The sequence below is a fragment of the Bubalus kerabau genome, chromosome 1, assembly GCF_029407905.1.
Source record: "Bubalus kerabau isolate K-KA32 ecotype Philippines breed swamp buffalo chromosome 1, PCC_UOA_SB_1v2, whole genome shotgun sequence".
NCBI classification, from domain to species: Eukaryota; Metazoa; Chordata; class Mammalia; order Artiodactyla; family Bovidae; genus Bubalus; species Bubalus kerabau.
The window spans coordinates 81552347-81574038 of record NC_073624.1 but is presented as its reverse complement, the minus strand read 5'-3'; the positions used below and the strand labels follow the sequence as shown (position 1 = coordinate 81574038).

The 21692-nt window shown below is 39.4% G+C and overlaps 1 protein-coding gene across 1 annotated transcript in view; it reads left to right on the top strand.

Moving 5' to 3' along the window:
- SLC2A13 (solute carrier family 2 member 13) overlaps positions 1 to 21692 on the top strand; it is a 527708-nt gene that overhangs the window by 76134 nt on the left and 429882 nt on the right. The gene's annotated exons all lie outside the window — the stretch shown is intronic.

Below are 21692 nucleotides of genomic sequence, written 5' to 3'. Positions count from 1 at the left end.
TGACTTCTATTTATAGTAGAATTGGAAGTCCTAGCCACAGCAGTCAGGCAAAAAAAAAAAAAAAAAAAAAAAAAAAAGAAATATAAGGTATTCAGTTTGGATAGGAAGATGTGAAACTCTGACCATTTCCAGATGATATGATGGTCTGCATATAGAGAACCATAAAGACTCCATACAAAAACTGTTTGAAGTAACAAATTAATTAGGCAGGGTAGCAGGATACGATTCATATATAGAATTCTGTGCATTTTTTTATACTAGCAATACAATATCAGAATGACTGAGTAAATTAATCCTGTTTAAAATCCCAACAGAAAATATCTAGGAATATGCTTAACTGAGGAGCTGAAGATCTATATATGCTGAAAATTATAAAACATTCTTAAGGGAAATTGAAAATGATTCAAAGAAATAAAAAGATATTTTTGATTGGAAGAATTAATATTGTTAAAATGGCCATGCTGTCCAAAGCAATCTACAGTTTTAATGTGATCCCTCTGAAAATACACATAGCATTTTTCTCAGAACTAAACAAATAATCCTAAAGTTTACATGTAACCACAAATATCCAGAATTGCCAAAGCAGTCCTCAGGAAAAGCACAAAGCAGGAGGCATAACCAAAGCTACAGTAATCAAAACAGCATGGTATTGGCACAAAAACAGACATATAGATCAATAAAACAGTACAGATCACAGAAATAAACCCACACACATATGGTCAATCTACAACAAAGAAGGCAAGAATATACAATGGAGAAAAAACAGTGTCTTTAGCAAGTGGTATTGGGAAAGCTGGACAGCTGAGTGAATTAATGAAACTAGGATACTCACACCATATTCAAAAGTAAACTCAAAATTGTTCAAAAACCTAAGTATAAGACATGCATGTATGCTAAATCTTTTCAATTGTATCTGACTCATTGTGACCACACGGACTATAGCCTGCCAGGCTCCTCTTCCATGGGATTCCCCAGGCAAGAATACTGGAGTGGCCATGCCCGCCTCTAGAGGATCTTCCTGACCCAGGGATTGAACTGTGTCTCTTAACGTCTCCTGTATTGGCGGGTGGGTTCTTTGCCACTAGCACCACCAGGGAAGCCTGTAAATATCATAGATGGCACCATAAAACTCCAAAAAGAAAGCAGAGACAAAATGTTCTGGCACATAAATCATAACAGTATTTTCTTGGGCCAGTCTCTGAAAGCAAGAGAAATAAAAGCAAAATAAATGGCAACTAATTAAATGAAAAGCTTTTTTTTTTTTTTGCACAGTGAAGGAAATAACAAGACAAAAAGACAAACTATGATATTGGAGAAAATATTTGCAAATGATGTGACTGACAAGTGGTTAATATCCAAAATAAACAGCTTCTACAATTCTATCAAAAAAGAAACAATCCAATGAAAAAATGTGCAGAGGATCTCAATAATTTTTTCCAAAGAAGACGTACAAATGGCCAACAGGCACATGAAAAGATTGTCAGCATTGCTAATTATTAGAGAAAATAAAATCAAAACCACAGTGAGGTATCACCTCACACTGGTCAGAAAGGCTACCATCAGAATGTCTACAAATAATAAATGCTGGAGATGATGCTGAAAAAAAAAAAAAGGAACCTTTCTACACAGTTGTTGGAATGTAATTTGCTATAGCCATTATGGAGAGCAGTATGAAGTTTCCTTAAAAAAAGTAAAAATAGAGTTACTATATTATCCTGTAATCCTCCTCCAGGGCATATATTTAAAGAAATCCATAATTCAAAAAGATAGATGCACCCCAGTGTTCAAAGCAGCATTATTTATAATAGCTGGTACAAGGAAACAACCTAAGTGACAATCAATCGATGATTGATTTAAGGAGAAGTGATAAATGTCATTGTGTATATACCTGCACATACACACGTACACATATATGTAATGGAATATTACTCAGCAATGAAGAGTGCGATATTGCCATTTGCAGCAAGATGGATGGACCTAATGAATTTCATACTAATGAAGTAGTTAGAGAAAACAAACAGTATTATGATTATCACTTATGTGTACAATATGAACAAATATACAAATGAATTTATATAGAAAGCAAAAACTGTTATAGTTCAGTTGCTCAGTCATGTCTGATTCTTTGTGACCACATGGACTGCAGAAACCAGGCTTCCCTTTCCTTCCCCATCTCCTGGAGTTTGCTCAAACTCATGTCTATTGAGTCGATGATGCCATCCAACCATCTCATGCTCTGTCGCCCCCTTCTCCTCCTGCCCTCAGTCTTTCCCACTATCAGGGTCTTTTCCAGTGAGTCGGCTTTTCTCATACGGTGGCCAGAATTTTGGAGCTTCAGCTTCAGCATCAGTCCTTCCAATGAATATTCAGGACTGATTTCCTTTAGGATTGACTAGTTTGATCTCCTTGCTGTCGAAGGGACACTCAAGAGTCTTCTACAGCACCACAATTTGAAAGCATCAGTTTTTCAGCGCTCAGCCTTCTTTATGGTCCAACTTTTGCATCTGTACGTAACTACTCGAAAAACTGTAGCTTTGATTATATGGACCTTTGTTGGCAAAGTGATGTTTCTGCTTTTAAATATGCTGTCTATATTTGTCATAGCTTTTCTCCAAGGAGCAAGCTTCTTTTAATTTCGTGGCTGCAGTCACTGTCCACAGTGACTTTTGGAGATCAAGAAAATGAAGTCTGTCACTGTTTCCATTTTTTCCCCATCTATTTGCCATGAAGTGATGGGATTGGATGTCATGATCTTAGTTTTCTGAATGTTGTTTTAAACCAGCTTTTTCACTTTCCTTTTTCACCTTCATCAAGAGGCTCTTTATTTCCTCTTTGCTTTCTGCCATTAGGGTGGTGTCATCTGCATATCTGAGGTAATTGATATTTCTCCTGGCAGTCTTGGTTCCAGAGGACTGGGGAAACAAAACTTCCACAGATCTGGGGAAACAAACTCTTGGAGGACACAAACAAAACCTTGTGCACATCAGGACCCAGGAGAACGGAGCATTGACCCTACAAGAGACTGAGCCAGACTTGCCTGTGAGTGTCTAAGAGTCTCCAGCAGAGGCCTGGGTTGACAGTGGCCTGCCATGGGGTCAGGGCCGTTGGATACAACAGCCCTAGGAGCTGGGACATGCTGGCATAAGTCCTTTTGAAGGAGGTCACCATTACCACCATTACCCCTACCATAGTTTGGCCTGAGGCAAACTACAGGGAGGGAACACAACCCCACCCATCAACAGAAAATTGGATTAAAGGTTTACTGAGTATGGTCCTGTCTGTCAAAGCAAGACCCAGATTCCTCCACAGTCAGTCCCTCCCATTAGGAAGCTTCCACAAGACTCTTATCCTTATTCATCGGCAGGCAGACAGTATGAAAATCAAAATCACAGAAAACTAAGAAACCGATCACATGGATCACAGTCTTGTCTAATTCAAGGAAGCATGCTGTATAGGTCACCCAAGATGGATGGGTTATAGTGAAGCATTCTGACAAAATGTGGTCCAGTGGATAAGGGAATGGCAAACCACTTCAGTTTTCTTGCTTTGAGAACCCCATTAACAGTATGAAAAGGCAAAAAGATGACACTGAAAGATGACTCCATGTCGATAGGTGCCCAATATGCTACTGGAGAACAGTGGAGAAATAGCTCTAGAAAGAATGAAGAGGCTGAGCCAAGTGAAAACAAAGCCCAGTTGAGGATGTGACTGGTGATGGAAATAATGTCCAATTCTGTAAAGAACATTATCGCATAGGAACCTGGAATGTTAGGTCCATGATTCAAGGTAAATTTGAAGTGGTCAAGCAGGAAATGGCAAGAGTGAATACTGATATCTTAGGAATCAGTGAACTAAAATGGACTGGAATGGGTGAATTCAGATGACCATTATATCTACTATTGTGGGAAAGAATCCCGTAGAAGAAATGGAGTAGCTCTCATAGTCAACAAAAGAGTCTGAAATACAGTACTTGGGTGCAGTCTCAAAAGTGACAGAATAATCTCTGTTCATTTCCAAGGCAAACCATCCAATATCTCAGCAATCCAAGTCTGTGCCCCAACCACCAATGCCAAAGAAGCTGAAGTTGAATGGATCTATAAAGACCTACTTGACCTTCTAGAACTAAGAACAGCAACAACAACAAAAATGCCCTTTTCATCATAGGGACTGGAATGCAAATGTATGAAGTTAAGAGAAACCTGGAGTAATAGGCAAGTTTGGCTTGGAGTACAAAATGAAGTAGGGCAAAGGCTAACAGAGTTTTGCCAAGAGAATGCACTGGTCATAGCAAACACCCTCTTCCAACAACACAAGAGACGACTCTACACATGGACATTATGAGATGGTCAATACCGAAATCAGGTTTATTATATTCTTTGCAGCTGAAGTTGGAGAATTTCTGTACAGTTAGCAAGAGCAAGACCTGGATCTGACTGTGGCTCAGATCATGAGCTCCTTATTGGAAAATTCAGACTTAGATAGAAGTAGGGGAAACTAGTAGACCATTCAGGTATGACCTAAATCAAATCCCTTATGATTATACAATGGAAGTGACAAATAGTTTCAAGAGATTAGATCAGATAGAGTGCCTGAAGAACTTTGGATGGAGGTCATAACATTGTACAGGAGGCGATGATCAAAACCATTTTCAAGAAAAAGAAAAAGGGAACATGGTTGCCTGAGGAAGCCTCACAAATAGCTGAGAAAAGAAGAGAAGCAAAAGGCAAAAGAGAAAAAGAAAGGTATATCCATGTGAATGCAGTGTTCCAAAGAATAACAAGGAGAGATAAGAAAGCCTTCCTAGGTGATCAGTGCAAAGAAATAGAGGAAAATAATAGACTGAGAAAGACTAAAGATCCATTCAAGAAAATTACAGATAACCAAGGGAACATTTCATGCAAAGATGGGCACAGTTAAAGACAGAAATGGTATGGAACTAACAGAAGCAGAAGATATTAAGAAGACGTTGCAAGAACACAGAGAAGAACTATACGAAAAAGATCTTAATGACCCAGATAACCACAGTGGTGTGATCACTCACCTAGATCCAGACATCCTGGAGTGCACAGTCAAATGGCCTTAGGAAGCATCACTACAAACAAGGCTAGTGGAGGTGATGGAATTCCAGCTGAGCTATTTCAAATCCTAAAAGGTGATGCTTTGAAAGTGCTATACTCAATATGACAGCAAATTTGGAAAACTCAGTAGTGGCCAGAGAACTGGTTCCTTTTTGGGAAAGGAGTATGTCAAGGCTGTATATTGTCACCCTATTTAACTTATATGTAGAATAAATCATGCAAATAAATCATCCATCAGGCTGGATGAAGCACAGGCTGGAATTAAGATTGCCGGAATTAATATCAATAGCCTCAGATATGAAGATGACACCATCCTTATGGCAGAAAGTGAAGAAGAACTAAAGAGTCTCTTGATGAAAGTGAAAAATGAGAGTGAAAAAGCTGGCTTAAAGCTCAACATTCAGAAACCTAAGATCATGGCAACTGGTCCCATCATTTCAAGGCAAATAGATGGAGGAACAATGGAAACAGTGACAGATTTTATTTTCTTGGGCTTCAAATTCATGGCAGATGGTGACTCTAGTCATGAAATTAAAAGATACTTGCTCCTTGGAAGAAAAACTATGACCAACCTAGACAACATATTAAAAAGCAGAGATATTACTTTGCCAACAAAGGTCCATCTGGTCAAAACTATGGTTTTTCCAGTAGTCATGTATGGATGTGAAAGTTAGACCATAAAGAAGGCTGAGTGCTGAAGAATTGATGCTTTTGAACTGTGGTGTTGGAGAAGACTCTTGAGAGTCCCTTGGACTTCAAGGAGATCAAACCAGTCAATCCTAAAGGAAATCAGTTCTGAATATTCATTGGAAAGACTGATGCTGAAGCTGAAGCTCCAATACTTTGGCCAGCTGATGCAAAGACCTGAGTCATTAGAAAAGACCCTGATGCTGGGAAAGACTGATGGCAGGAGGAGAAGGGGACGACTGAGGATGAGATGGTTGGATGGCATCACGGACTTGATCGACATGAGCTTGACCAAGCTCTGGCAGTTGTTGATGGCAGGGAAGCCTGGTGTGCTGCCATCCATGGGGTCTCAAAGAGTTGGGACCCCAACTCTAATAGTTGACTGAGGTACTGAACTGAGCTGAACTGAATCTTAGATCCAGCTGGTACTTCATCTAGAGTACAGTATGTACCTGCGCCTATGTTAAATAAGCAGGGTGACAATTTATTGCCTTGACATACTCTTTTCCCAGTTTTAAAACGGTACCTAGTTCCATATCTATTTCTAACTGTTGCTTCTTGCCCTGTGTAGAGGTTCTCAGGGGGCAAGTATGGTGATCTTGTATTCCTGTCTCTCAGAATTTTCCGCAGTTTTTTGTGATGTTGTGATACACACAGTCAAAGGCTTTTGTGCACAAAATGAAGCAAAAATAGATGTTTTTCTGGAATACACTTGCTTTTTCTGTGATTCAAGGGATATTGGCAATTTGATATCTGGTTCCTCTGACTTTTCTAAATCCAGCATGTACATCTGGAAGTTCTCGGTTCATGTGCTGTTGAAGTCTAGATTGAAGGATTTTGAGCATTGCCTTGCTAGCATGTGAAATAAGCGCAGTTGTGTGGTAGTTTGAGCATTCTTTGGCATTGCCCTTCTTTGGGATTGAAGTAAAAACTGACCTTTTACGGTCCTGTGGCCACTGCTGCTGAGGTTTCCTAATCTGCTGGCCTATTGAGTGCTTCACTTTAACAGCATCATCTTTTAGGATTTTAAGTAGCTCAGCTGGAATTGTGTCACCTCCACTAGGTTTTTTCCTAGTAATGTTTAATTTATGGTTACACAAGAACAAAGGGAGGTAGGCAGACAAATTAACAGCACAGGATTATCAGATATAAACTAATTTATGTAAAATCAATGAGCAGCACGTATTTAGTGCATAGCATAGGGAACTATGTTCGTTTTTTTGTAATAATGTATAATTGTAAGTAATCTGAAAAAATACATATATATCTGAATCACTCTGTTGTACACCTGAAACTTACACATATTATAAATCAACTATACTTCACTAAAAACATATTCATTCTTCACTAAAAAGATATTCATGAGCATAGACTATCTTTCCATTTATGTCTTCTTCATTTATTTCATCGGTATTTTATTTTTATCACTGTAGAGCTTTTCATCTCCCTTATTCTTAAATGTTCTTTTTGATTTAATTTTAAATGAGATTGTTTTCTGAATTCTCTTTGTAATAGTTTATTACTATGTGTATAATTATTCTTAGATATTCTTTTTGATGCAATTTTAAATGAGATTGTTTTCTAAATTCTCTAATAGTTGATTACTATGTGTAGAAATGCAGCAGTTTTCTACATATTGATTTTGTATCCTCTAGTTTTACTGAATTCATTTATTAGTTCACAGTTTTTCTTTTTGGAGATTTTAAGGATTTTCTACGTGTAGCACTGTCATTTACAAATAGTGCCTGTTTTCCTTGTCTATTTGCAATTTAAATGCTTTCTGTTTTTATTATTTATTATGCCTGCCTAATTGCTGTGACTAGAAATCCCAATAATATTTTGAATGAAATTGGAGAGAGGAATCATGCTTGTGTTATTTGTGATCTTAGATTCCTTTACATTCAACAAGTTGTCTTTCTCTTGCTGCTTCTAAGATTTTCTCTGTCTTTAACTTTTAACATTTAAGTTATATTAGTAATATGCACTGTTTTGTGTTTGTTTGGATTTATCTTATTTGGTAGTCCCTGAGCTTTCTGAATCTGGCTTTTTTTTTTTTTTTTTTTTCCCCACTGAAGTTAAGAAAGTTTTCAAGCATTATTTGCTCAAATAAGTTTTCTGCTTCTTTTTCTCTGTTTGGGACTCCTATAATGTGAATGTTAGTTCACTTGATGTTGTCTTTTATGTCCTTCAATTTCATCTAAAATTTTCTTCTCATTTCTTGCTCTGTCTGGGTGAGTCCTATTGCTTTATTTTCTGACTCACTGATCCATTCTTTTAACCTGTGCTGTTGAACCTCTCTTATGTTTGTTACTTTTTTATGTTCTCTATCTTTGTTGAAGTTCTCACTGTGTTTATCCATTGTTCTCCCAAATTAGGTGAGCAATTTTGTGATTATTGCATTTTAAATCATTTGTTGCTGTTGTTCAGTCACTCAGTCCTGTCCAACTCTTTGTGACCTCATGGACTGCAGTGCACAAGGCTTCCCTTCACTATCTCCCAGAGTTTTTGACTATTTATCAGGTCAGTTACTTTTCTCTATTTCACTAAGTGATTATCTGAGGAGGCCTTACAAATAGCTAAAGAAAGAAGAGACACAGAAAGCAAGGGAGAAAGGGAAAGGCATATCCAACTAAACACAGATTTCCAAAGAACATCACAGAGAGACAAGAAGGCCTTCTTCAATGAACAGTGTATAATACTAGAAGAAAACAACAGAAGGGGAAAGACTAGAGATATCTTCAGGAAAATTGGAGATACCAAGGGAACATTTTGCCCAAAGATGGGCACAATAAAGGACAAACAGTAGAGATGTATTAGACGCTGAGGAGATCAAAAAGAGATGGAAAGAATACATGGAAGAACTGCACAGAAAAGATCCAGATGAACCGGATTACTCTGATAGTGTGGTCAACCACCCAGAGCCAGACTTGCTGGAGAGTGAAGTTAAGTGCACCTTAGAAAACACTGATATTAATAAAGCTAGTGGATGTGATGGAATTCCAGTAGAACTATTCAAAGCCCTAAAGGATGATGCAATCAGTATGTTGCATTCAATATGTCAGCAAATCTGGAAGACCCAGCAGTGGCCATAGGTCTAGAAAAGGTCAATCCTCATCCCATTTCCCAGAAAGGGTAGTACTAAAGAATATGCTAACCATCGGACAATTGCACGTAAAGTTATGCTTAAAATCTTGCATGCTAGGCTTTAGCATTATGTGAACGAAGAACTTGCAGATGTCCAAGATGGGTTTAGAAAAGGAAGAGGAACTAGAGATCAAATTACCAACATTTGCTGGATCATAGATAAAGCTAGGGAATTTCAGAAAAAAAATCTACCTCTGTTTCATTGACTACACCATTGACTAAAAGCCTTTGACTTTGCAGATCATAATAAACTGTGGAAAGCTCTTAAAGAGGTGGGAATACCAGACTGTCTTACCTGTCTCCTGAGAAACCTGTATGCAGGTCAGGAAGCAATATTTAGAGCCCTGTTCGGAACCACTGATTGGCTCAAGATTGAGAAAGGAATATGACAGGGCTGTCTGTTGTCACCCTGTTCATTTAATCGAAGTGCTGCGTGCATCATGAGAAATGCTGGGTTGGATGAATTACAAACTGGAATCAAGATAGGTGGGAGAAACATCAACAACCTCAGATATGTGGATGATACCACTCTCATGGGAGAAAGCAAAGAGGAACTAAAGAGTCTCTGGAAGAGTGTGAAGGAGGAGAGTGAAAGAGCTGGCTTAAAACTAAACATTAAAAAAAATGAAGATCACGGCATCTGGCCCCATTACTTCATGGCAAACAGAGAGGGGGAAAGTAGAAGTAGTGACAGATTTCCTTCTTGGGCTCTAAAATCACTGCAGATGGTGACTACAGCCATGAAATCAGAAGATGTTTGCTCCTTCGCAGGAAAGCTATGACAAACCTAGACAGTGTGTTGAAAAGCAGAGACATTACTCTGCCGACAAAGGTCAGTGTAGTCAAGGCTGTGGTGTTCCCAGTGGTCACATGTGGTTGTGAGAGCTGAACCATAAAGAGCACCTAAGAATTGATGCCTTCGAATTGTGGTGCTGGAGAAGACTCCTGAGAGTCCCTTGGACAGGACAGAGATCAAACCAGTCAATCTTCAGGGAAATCAACCCTGAATACTCATTGGAAGGACTGATGCTGAAGCTGTTGGTTCCTGCCATTCATCAACATAAATGCACCATATGTTTGTTCCTTCCCTCTTGAACCTCCCTTCCACTTCCCATGCCACCCATCCCTCTAGGTTGTCAAAAAGCACCTGGTTTGAGCCCCCTGTATCATACAGCAAATTCCCACTGGCTATCTATTCTTTATATGGTAATGTATGTTTTCATGCTACTTCTTCAATTCATCCCACCTCCTCCTACCACCCCCGCACCACCTGTTCTCTATGTCTGTTTCTTACTGCTGCCCTGCAAATAGGTTTACCAGTATCATGTTTCTAGATTCCATATATATGTATTAATATATGACATTTATTTTTCTCTTTCTGACTTCACTCTGTATATACATGCATACTAAGTCACTTCAGTCATGCCTGACTCTTTGCCCACCAGGCTCCTCTGTCCATGAGATTCTCCAGGCAAGAATACTGCTGTGGGTTGCCATGCCCTCCTCCAGGGGATCTTCCTGAACCAGGGATCAAAGTGGCATCTCTTATGTCTTTTGCATTGGCAGGCAGGTTTTTTTACCAATAGCACCACCTGGGAAACACTCACTCTGTATAACAGGTTCTGAGTTCATTCACCTCATTAGAACTGACTCAAATGTATTCCTTTTTATTGCTGAGTAATATTCCATTGTATATATGTACCACAACTTCTTTATCTATTTATCTGCTGATGGACATCTAGGTTGCTTCCATATAGTAGCTATTGTAAATAGTGCTGCAGTGAATATTGGGGTACATGTGTCTTTTTCAATTATGATGTCCTCAGGGTGCATGCCCAGTAGTGGGATTGTTGGGGCACATGGTTGTTTTATTCCTGGTTTTTTAAGGAGTCTCCATACTGTTCTCCTTAGTGGCTATATCACTTTACATTCCCACCAACAGGGCAAGATGGTTTCTTTTTTTTTTTTTTTTTATTCAATCACTGTTGTTTTCTGTGTATTAAATGAAACAACTACTTCTCTCAGTCTTGAACACTGTCCTTGTATAGGAGATGAACCTTACTAATCAACTCTGCCCTAGCTCTTGATTGGTTTTCAAACCATTGTGATTGTCCAGGCAGCATGTTTATTTTAAGTAGTGCCTGGTAATTGAGGGATGTGAAGACCAGTTCATGTCCCAAAGGGGAAGATATTAATCAGCATCTAGATTCAGGTTGGTTGGGAGGCAAATGCTCAGGCAGTGGATTTTAAAGAATGTAAATATATAGTCACATGGGTCTGCCGGTTTAAGCCCTGAGGACTCTCTGAGATAGGAGTCTGACAGTGTCACCTGGGTAGCAGTCACAAAAATCAGGGCTTCCGACAAGTGTACTAGCTCCTTTCTGGGAGATACTGATGAGCTTAGCGAGACAGAGGTGGGATGCAAAACTTTTGTTCCCCATTCTAGTAATCCTGAGCACACCTCCAGAGCCTCTAGTTGTGTGCCAAGGCTGAAGCCTGCCCCTATGGCTGAACCTCCAGAGCTAGCAAGGAGTCTTCTTTCACAGAAAGACTTGGAGTGTGTTTCAATCTGCTATCTCTGTTGTCTCTGGAAGTGGTAACATGCTAAGGACTGTCTTTTTTGATTGTTTCAGTCCTGTTGGACCTAGGAATATAAGCTTCCTGGCCACTAGAGCCAGGTGATCAAGGGATATCTCAGGCAACAGTCATAGAAACTAGGGCACCAGTCATAAAAACAGGGCAGATTCTGGTGCTCTAGAGTGCTGTAGAGGGAGAATGTGAAGTTAATAACCTTCCTCCAAGGTCTCAGGATAGGTTTATCATCAGACCTTAGATGTGTGTTTTTATTATCCTGCCTCTCGTGTTGCTGCTATGATGGCACAGTAATAGGCCTCTTTCACAGACAGATTGAACTCCTGAGTCTATTGCTCTTCCTGTGCCCTGGGGGTGGTAGCTGGCTAAGGATTCTTTCTCTGTTGATCACAGTCCTGTGGGACCTGTGAGCAAAACCACACTGGCCATCAGAGCCAGGTGTCAATAAATGTGTTTGTTCCATGGCTGAAGCCACAGATATCAAGGTATTGGACAAGGGCATGAGCTCCTTTCTGTAAGATACCAGTTAGCTAGAGTGAGAGAGAGGGAGATTGAAAAGATTGTATCCACCTGCCTTTATTCACTGATAGCCCCTCTATAGGCTTTCCAAGTGCACCAAACCGGAATCCAGCCCCTCAGGCCAAAGCTCCTGGACAGGCAGATAGGCTAATTTCTAAGAAAGACTAGGATTTATTTTAGCCTGCTTTCTCTGCAGGGATCTGGGAGTGGCCGTCTGCCAAGAGCTGTCTTTCCAATTGTTCTCATAACAAGGGCACTCAAGGACCAAGCCTGCTGGCCTCCAGAGTCAGGGACTTCAGGAAATCAAATGCATCCCTTGGGTGGTAGCTGCAAAAATCAAACCATGGGTAAAAGCCAGACTCCAGGTATGTGTAGAAGATACCTGGAAGGTATGTGTAGAAGTATCTCTGGAAGATATTGGCGCTCTGAAGCATGGCAGAGGGGGAGTACAAAGATGCCAAGAAAGGGTAAAAATAAAATAATAAAAAAAAACCTAACAAAAAAAGAAAAATAGGTGAAGAAAAAGAGATGGTACCCACTGGCTTTTGCAAGGCAGAGGAGAGTGTGCAAAATGGCACCCATTAGTTGGAGCATAAAGATGACAGTCGTGGGAAAGGGAAAATAAAAGAGTTGTGGTTGGGAGATGGTGCAGGTTTAGCAAGGCAGAGAGAGAGCAGGACAATGGCACCCACCAGCCTGCCTACCCACAGAATATCCCAGAAGGCTCCTGCCCCTCAGACCAATATTTTAATTAAAAGTAGAAAGCGAGTCTGTTTCATATAAAGTCTGGTCACGTTTCAAAGTGCTGTTTCTCCACTGGGCCCTGGGGCAGATGAGTCTGTGCACTGGCCCTTTAAGAGCCATTCCTCAGTTCATTCCAGCCCCATTGGTCTACATGGATATGAGTCCTATAGGTCTCTAAAGCTAGATGTTTTGGGGGCTCGTCTCTCAGGTACCCATCTTAAATGTTGAGGTGCCTGATGTTGTGTGCTTCTCATTTGCCTGATATAAAGGGGTTGTTCTCTCAGTTTTTAGTCTTTTTCCAGAGGAAATTATTCCATATATAGCTGTAGATTTGGTGTGTCTTTGGGAAAAAGTGAGTTCAGAATCTTCTCAGGTCACCATCTTGAACTGAACTTTTCATTCTTGTAGAACATCTCAAATTGATGTTTCACACTATTTCAAATTTCATACATCTTCATCTTTGTTATATACTGTCTCCAATATGGTATTTGCTTCTGTAATTATTTATATATCTTGCTATTAAATTTTTGGTATTCTTGTGATCCTTCTGTACCCTACCCATTTCCCTGTTTAATTCTGTTCTATTGTATTTTAATTTAAACCAATTCCCTCCTCCTGGCTTTCTGTTCCTGATTTTTAGGTAAGGTCCAACCATATATTGAAGAACAACCTAAACAGTTTTTTGGAGGGTGTTCATTTGTTGTTATGCTATTTTAATATTTTCTTTAATAGTTCTTTCTATTTTATTCCTCAAACCTTTTTATTGATTGCATGACTATTTCTATAGCAACTTCTACCCCTGAGCTTATCTTTTCCTGTATATATTTCTTAAGTATTTTATCTATACCTGTTAAATTAAAATCTATATTCAGGTGATTCACAGACTTTTAGCTCATGTTTAGGTCCATATTGTTGTCCTTAAAACATTTACCTCTAGATGTCACATAGAGCTAAGGCAAAGCACTACTTTTGCTTCTGTCTGCTAAATTCACTGCCTTGAGGAAAATGTATTGATTTCTTATTAACCTTTGTGCATTCCATTTGTCAGATGTAAAAGCATACTGCTTCTGCTTTTGTAGCATTTGACACAGCTGTCTTTCTCTTATAACCTTGAAACTCTATTGTAAAAGTATTGGGCTGCTGCTACTGCTAAGTAGCTTCAGGCGTGTCCGACTCTGTGCGACCCCATAGACTGTAGCCCACTGGGCTCCCCCATCCCTGGGATTCTCCAGGCAAAAATACTGGAGTGAGTTGCCATTTCCTTCTCCAATTATCCAAAATACTCCAAAAATATCTTACACATCTAATAATTTCTATATTTGCTGTCTCTCCCCATAAAGAATTTTTTTTGTTCTCTGTTTTTTTCCTACCTTGCTATATCTGTGTGTTCCAGCAACACTTCTTTTTTCTCCATATCTGAATGCTGAAATGTTATACTGTTACTTAAAATGATTTTTTGCTATAAGGGTGGTAAACTAGTATCAAGATTATTGTATATGGCTACATAGCAGTGTATTTTGTTTGACTGTTTTCTTTGATGTAAAGAATTTTTTGTACCTTAGTTGTGTAAGCAGCTTTATACATTATGTCTTATGCTCAGTCAGGTTCTATATTTATGGTACCTGCCTAACTTATGTAAGAAGCTTGAGACCCCTTCATGAACAATAATAATATTTGCAATGTAATGAGTTAAAGCTACTTTTAAAGACTTACGGAAAAAATACTGCAAGTTATAGCCAAATTTTAATAGTGGCTATCTATGGGTGGTATGATTAGAGAGGATTTTTAATTACCTTACTTCTTATATGTAGTTTTCAAAATTTCCCTAATGAATAGTATCTATTAACACAAGGTTAAAAGGATATGCTTTTGTGTATTCATCCCATAGTACTAAGGAACGACCATAAGCCCAGGTCTGTGCTTAACACATAGACAATGACAACATGAGGTATGAACATTTCAGTAAAGGGCTTGTAGTCCTGCTTTGAGAAGTAAAAATGTGATACAGGCTCTACTGAACTGTTACCAGTTTAAAAGGACATGAGCAGATCAATAGAATATTCTCAAGTAGTGTAAAGGAAGAGGCCATTTAGGCTGTGAGAGACTTAACTGAGTTGAAATGATGGTGATATGTTTGTAATGCTTTCTTAGGAGCTTTTTAATGCTGTAGAACATAAACTCTGCTAGTTATCCTTATAGATAGAATCTTTCTCATTACCCAGCTCTTCCATTTTAAGCACAATGTGTTGTATATATTTTCATCACTTTGGGGCTTATTGCTTTTGAAGCTGCCCAGCAGGTTTTTTTGTTTTGTTTTGTTTTACTTAATAGGAATTTATTATCTCACTGCTCTGGAGATCAGAAGTCCAAAATCAAGGTATCACATGTCTTATTATTCAGGAAAGAAACAAAAACAAAAACTAAATTCTAAGGTGTTAATAACCTGGTACATGTAGATACTTGATATTTAGAAGAATACAGACATACCAGTCCTGGGCAGGACAGCAAAACTGAGACAGTTACAATGAGAGATACTGTTTGTTTGGACAAATTCTTGCTATTAAAATTTCTTTAGAGATCATAGAGCAATAATTTACAAAATGAAATTAGTATGTCATAATCATTCCTGTTCAAGAAGCATTATTATTAAAAGCTAGCTTCATGTGCTTCTAAGAAGCTAATTAGTTGCTGCTTGGCATATTGCGCTGAGAGGCTGTTGTGATTCATGGGTATTTACCCATCACAACAGGATTTTCTGATGCTATTTGGTTATGAAATTATTTATACTTCTGACTCAAGGCTTTAAAAGGACTTCCAGCAGTGTTTGAAAGCCAACTTTTGAGCTCAAGAGCATTTTGTGCCATTTATGGTGAAGCAGCTTGGCAGTATTAGAATGTGTGAATTGGGTTGTACTGCAGTGGCGGAGGTGCACTTTTCTGGTGAGACTCCTCAAGCTAAACATGATAATGAGTTTTCTTTGATGTAGACCTTTTTATTTTGTAAGGGATAAAACTTTCAAAAAATATTCGAAAATAATACCAACACAGGTTTTTGTGGTTGCATTTACTCTGGTAAGCTATTAATAACACTTTGTACTACTATACTCTGTATGTTAATTTTAATTCATGAGTTTCTGTGCTCAGTCACTTCAGTTGTCTCCGACTCTTTGCAAATCTAAGGACCATAACCCACCAGGCTCCTCTGTCCATGAGATTCTCCAGGCAAGAATACTGGAGTGGATTGCCATTTCCTCCTCCAGGGGATCCTCCTACCCAGGGATCAAACCAGCGTTTCTTATGTCTTCTGCATTGGCAGGCTGGTTCTTCACCACTAGCAGCACCTGGGAAGTCTGTTTAATGTGTATAATAAATAATTTGTTTTTTCTTTATGAGATATTTATTTTGAAATAGGGAAGAAATCAAAAGCTCTTTCTAGAATACTTCTAAACTTTAAATATCATTAATTACATCCGTTTATGAAGCTCTTTGGAGAAGGGAATGGCAGTCCACTCCAGTATTCTTGCCTGGAGAATCTCATGGACAGAGAAGCCTGACAGGCTACAGTCTATGGGGTCGCAAAGAGTTGGACACAGCTGAGCAACTAATGCATGCATGAAGCACTTAGACTGTCCTTCATAAGAATAATGAACTTTATTGTTTCCCCAAAGTGGAAAGGAGATTTTGAGGTGACATAGCCTTAATGTTAGAAGTTTTTCCAGAATAGGCATTATGTTTAAACATCCACTAATATGGCATCCCTGGGTGTGGCACAGTGCTGAAGAATTGGTCTGCCAATGCAGGAGACGTAAGAGACGTGGGTTTGCTCCCTCAGTTGGGAAAATCCCCTGGAGAAGAAAATGGCAATGCACTCCAGTATTCTTGCCTGGGAGATTCTGTGGACAGAGCAACCTAATGGGCTACAGTTCTTGGGATCATAGAGTCGGACACAACTGAGCATGCCTCCCATGTGTGTTGTGTTATTAACAGCAAAGTGAATTAACAAGGCCCATGCTTAACATACGCATATTGGAGAGTTGTGAGTATAGTGAACCTGAAGTCTACTCCTCTTCCTGATCATTGGCATTCTTTTATAGTTCTTCATTTTCATAAAGCATTTCTCTCTTATAAAAGGAGACTTTAAACTTGTCTAGCTTGAAATTATATAGTTAATCACATTCAGTTCTTATTTTTGTTATTTAACACGACACCTGCTGGCAGTAAGTCACATAGCAGGTAATAGGAGCAGAGAAGAGATCAGGCCCTCCTGCCCCTTGAAGTTCCTATGTGCCTGCTAAGGTCAGTTCAGTTTAGTTCGATCGCTCATTTGTGTCTGACTCTTTGAGACTCCATGGACCTCAGCACGCCAGGCCTCCCTGTCCATCACCAACTCCTAGAGTTTACGCAAACTTATGTCCATTGAGTCGGTGATGCCATCCAACCATCTCATCCTCTGTCATCCCCTTCTCGTCCTGTCCTCAATCTTTCCCAGCATCAGGGTCTTTTCAAATGAGTTAGCTCTTCGCATGAAGTGGCCAAAGTATAGGAGTTTCAGCTTCAATATCAGTCCTTCCAATGAATATTCAGGACTGATCTCCTTTAGGATGGACTGGTTGGATCTCCTTGCAGTTGAAGGGGCTCTCAAGAGTCTTCTCCAACACCACAGTTCAAAAGCACCAATTCTTTGGCGCTCAGCTTTCTTTATAGTCCAACTCTCACATCCATACAGGACTACTGGAAAAACCATTGCCTTGACGAGACGGACCTTTGTTGGCAAAGTGATGCTAAAGTAGTAGGGCCAAAAATAAAATGTTCCTGACAAATTTCCAAAGGGCCATATTTGAAACAGACATAGCAGTCAGTCTTCCAGTGACACATTACAAAGACTAGGGGACCTGAGTCTGGAGATTCACTTTGACATTAACTTGGCTATGCAACTTTCTGAAAACCTCTTATTATCTCTGAGGCTGGGGTTCTTTATCTTTCCTAAGGGAGTAGTGAATGATAACTGTCCCACCTACTTTTTAAAGGATGACCTTACATGGAATGCGAAATGGCAACATAAAAAGATTGTAGAAAGTAACATAGTATTCAGTTCAGTTCAGTTCAGTCACTCAGTCGTGTCCTACTCTGTGCGACCCCATGAATTGCAGCACGCCAGGCCTCCTTGTCCATCACCAACTCCTGGAGTTCACTCAGACTCACGTCCATCGAGTCGGTGATGCCATCCAGCCATTTCATCCTCTGTCGTCCCCTTCTCCTCTTGCCCCCAATCCCTCCCAGCATCAGAGTCTTTTCCAACGAGTCAACTCTTTGCATGAGGTGGCCAAAGTACTGGAGTTTCAGCCTTAGCATCATTCCTTCCAAAGAAATCCCAGGGCTGATCTCCTTCAGAATGGACTGGTTGGATCTCCTTGCAGTCCAAGGGACTCTCAAGAGTCTTCTCCAACACTACAGTTCAAAAGCACATAGTATTCAAGGGTAAGGTAATTGCTTGCTGGTCACTTTTTTTTTTCTTCTTTCTTAAATATTGGAGTTTTTCAGGACTCAGTTCTAGGCACTCTTCTCGTGTTCCACTTTTAGGAAATCTCATACATTCCCATGGTTTCAGTTATATGTACCTTTCACACAGAACCATCTTTTGAGTTCCAAGTATTTGTATAGCTCCCAAACTCTACTGGGCCCAGTCTCAGTTTGACATTGCATTTAAAGAAATACTGTCCAGCAACTAAAAGTAGTTAAATAGTAATACTACTTTTTACTCAAGTCTCCAAGAACATAATAGCTTGGAGGGTATAATTCAACAATATTTCAAAAAATCTTTTATCCACCCCCACTCCTACCCCTAGTCAAACCTCAATTAGTCCCCGTGTTATGTGCTCCCAGTTTTCCATACTGACCCTGAGACTCACAGCTCCCTGCAGACTTTTTCTCATTTGATCCTCTCACAAACCATGTTTGGCCCATGTTTTCTTCTCTATCCCTTTTTGCCTGCCATGATAACAGCCCAAGAACTAGGCTGGCAAAGACCAAATTCTCCCTTGGAGATGACAGAGGAAGGAAAGGAGTAGGCAAAAAGATGAGGCTGGGAACATTTACATGTAAATAACCTGTATTTCCAGCACACTTATAGAATGTTTTACTTGTTCTTTACTTGTTTATTTCACAGAACACCTCTGATTCATCCTGTCTAAAACTTGACCTTATCATCCATACAAATTTGCTTCTCCTCTAATACCCTTATCTTCATATTAAGTGTCCATCATGCTCTTAGTTGCTTATTTTGAACATCTGAGCATCATTCTCAAATTCTTCCTCTCCTCATCTTTCACAGTTCCATTCACATTCCCTTCATCATAAATACTGAATATATCCTTCAAGAATCTCTCCATTTTACCCAATCTCTACTTCTGCCACTGAACTCCTTGTTTCCCTGGAATCTGTCTTCCATCCATGTTTCCAACCAGAAAGATCATTTTAAAACATGCATCTAGTTATGCCTTTTCCTCCTTTACACTGTTCAAAGGCTTTTGAGTACCAAGCCTTTAATATGGTCTCTGCTTCCTAGGTGGCTCAGTGGTAAAGAAGCCACCTGTAATGCAGGAGACTCAGGTTTGATTTCTGGGTTGGGAAGATCCCCTGGAGGAAGAGATGGCAAACCTCTCCAGTATTCTTGCCTGGGAACTCCCATTGACAGAGGAGCCTGGCGGACTACAGTCCATGGGGTTGCGAAAGACTTCGCGACTAAACAACCATATGGCCTCTAAGATCCTGTATACTCTGGCTGGTTTCTGCTTATGTCTCTAAAAGTAGTCTGCTTCTTAACAGGATGCATCTCTTCCTGCCTCAAGGCCTTTGTCTAAGCTGTGTCTGGATGTCTAAAGTATCTTTCACCCTCCTCACCCTCTACCCCACTCACCAACCTCCTCATCCAAGATTTCTCTGACTCCTCAGGCAGGGCCCAATCCCTTTGCTATAGATTCTTGTTCCACTCAGGTTTGATCTCTGGATCTGGAAGAGCTTCTGGAATAGAAAATGGCAACCTATTCTTGCCTGGAAAATTCCATGGACAGAGGAGCCCAGCTTGCTATAGTCCATGGTTGCAAAGGTTTGGACATGACTGAGCACAGACACACACACTTGTTCCCCATATTTTTCTTGTGATGAGACCCATTGCACTTGAAATCTATTTACTTGTTCTAACACATTTGCCCAGTAAGCCTTAGCATGAAGTCAGAAGGCTTGTCTCTCTCCTGTAGCACTTCTTCCACTGTGCTTACCACAGTACGCAGCTCAGATTGAGTATTCATTGTACACTTGTTGATTAAAGGATACTTCTTCCATGAAATGGGCTTTGTCTGCCTCTCATCTCTGTACATATTGTGCTTCACACTCTGTTTATCCCTGAGAAAACCTCATGTGGTTTCACATTTTTTAGGCTCATGCTCTTCTCTCTCGAATGTTTCCTCTAAGTCAGATGAAAGCCAATTTAGAGTAGTCTGTGCGATTAAATTGATTAGCAGTCAGATGGAAACTTTCAGCAGTTTAGGTGATGATTTAATTATAATAGCTATTCTTACTTTGTCTGCTAATATATACTTATTATTTTGTGGAACTCATAAAATTGTATGATTTTTTTCACTGTAGCTGTATATTAACAAATACTCCAGAAGCAAATAACATTGGTTGAAACTACAGAGTATATAGTTCTGAGACTTAATGTTCTGACTTGTGTGCAAATTCAATAAATATTTACCAGTAGTTTTCAACAATACAGTGAATATATTCCAGAAGTAGATATATGTACTATTTAAGTCTTGTTGATATGTTTATTTATTCCACCTTTGAACAAAGCAAATAAATATATAGCAAAAAATATTTAATATAGATAAGATTGGAGATGATTGTGGTGTCGGGAAGGGATTTAACTCACAAAATAAATAACCATGAAGTCCAAAACACTTGGTAAAGTGAGCCTCACTGACTTCCTACATGATAGGGGAGATAAAAGATGGCTATGTGATTTGTAATGCCCATAAGGAAACACAAATCACTTATCGAGAAGCATGACTGTTGCAACTACTGAAACGAGAGAGAAATTTCTCCTGTTGTCAGAATGTGGTAAATAGCACCTTTTCAGCCCTGGTACAGAAAACATGTGCGTGTGTGCTCGGTCACTTAGTCATGTCCAGCTCTTTACCATCCATGGACTGTAGCCCTGTAGTCTTCTTTGTCCCCCAGAAGCACAGCAACAGGCTCCTTAGTGCTGCTACTTTCAATTGCAGCAGGCTAGTTTTTGGCATTACAAAGATTAATTCATAAGAAACAATTCTACATGGGTCTATGATGCAACCCATTGATACTATGGTGTCATCTGGTTATTGATTTATATTGTCTACAGTATAAAGAGATGAAATTATGTTAGATAATCCTGCTTAATTGTTTTCACTATGCTTTTGGTGAGTATTGATTAGATGTTAGATTTTGGTTAAATAACCAGACATATCTGGAAATTGGAAGTGCCCCTGGGAAGCGAACTAGATATGGCCAGCAGGACCACGTTTTTTAAAAACTACAGTTCTATGGCATACAACTTTAAACCAATCCTGAATTCTTTCTTTTTTTTTTAATTTTATTTTATTTTTAAACTTTACATAATTGTATTAGTTTTGCCAAATATCACAATGAATCCGCCACAGGTATACATGTGTTCCCCATCCTGAACCCTCCTCCCTCCTCCCTCCCCATACCATCCCTCTGGGTCGTCCCAGTGCACCAGCCCCAAGCATCCAGTATCGTGCATTGAACCTGGACTGAATTATTTCTTAAAATAAAATCTTGGGGATAATTTTTTATTCTCACCATTGCCTGATTACATTTCCATATGGACTAACAATATTTCAATGATTATATTCTACCTAGAGAGCATTTT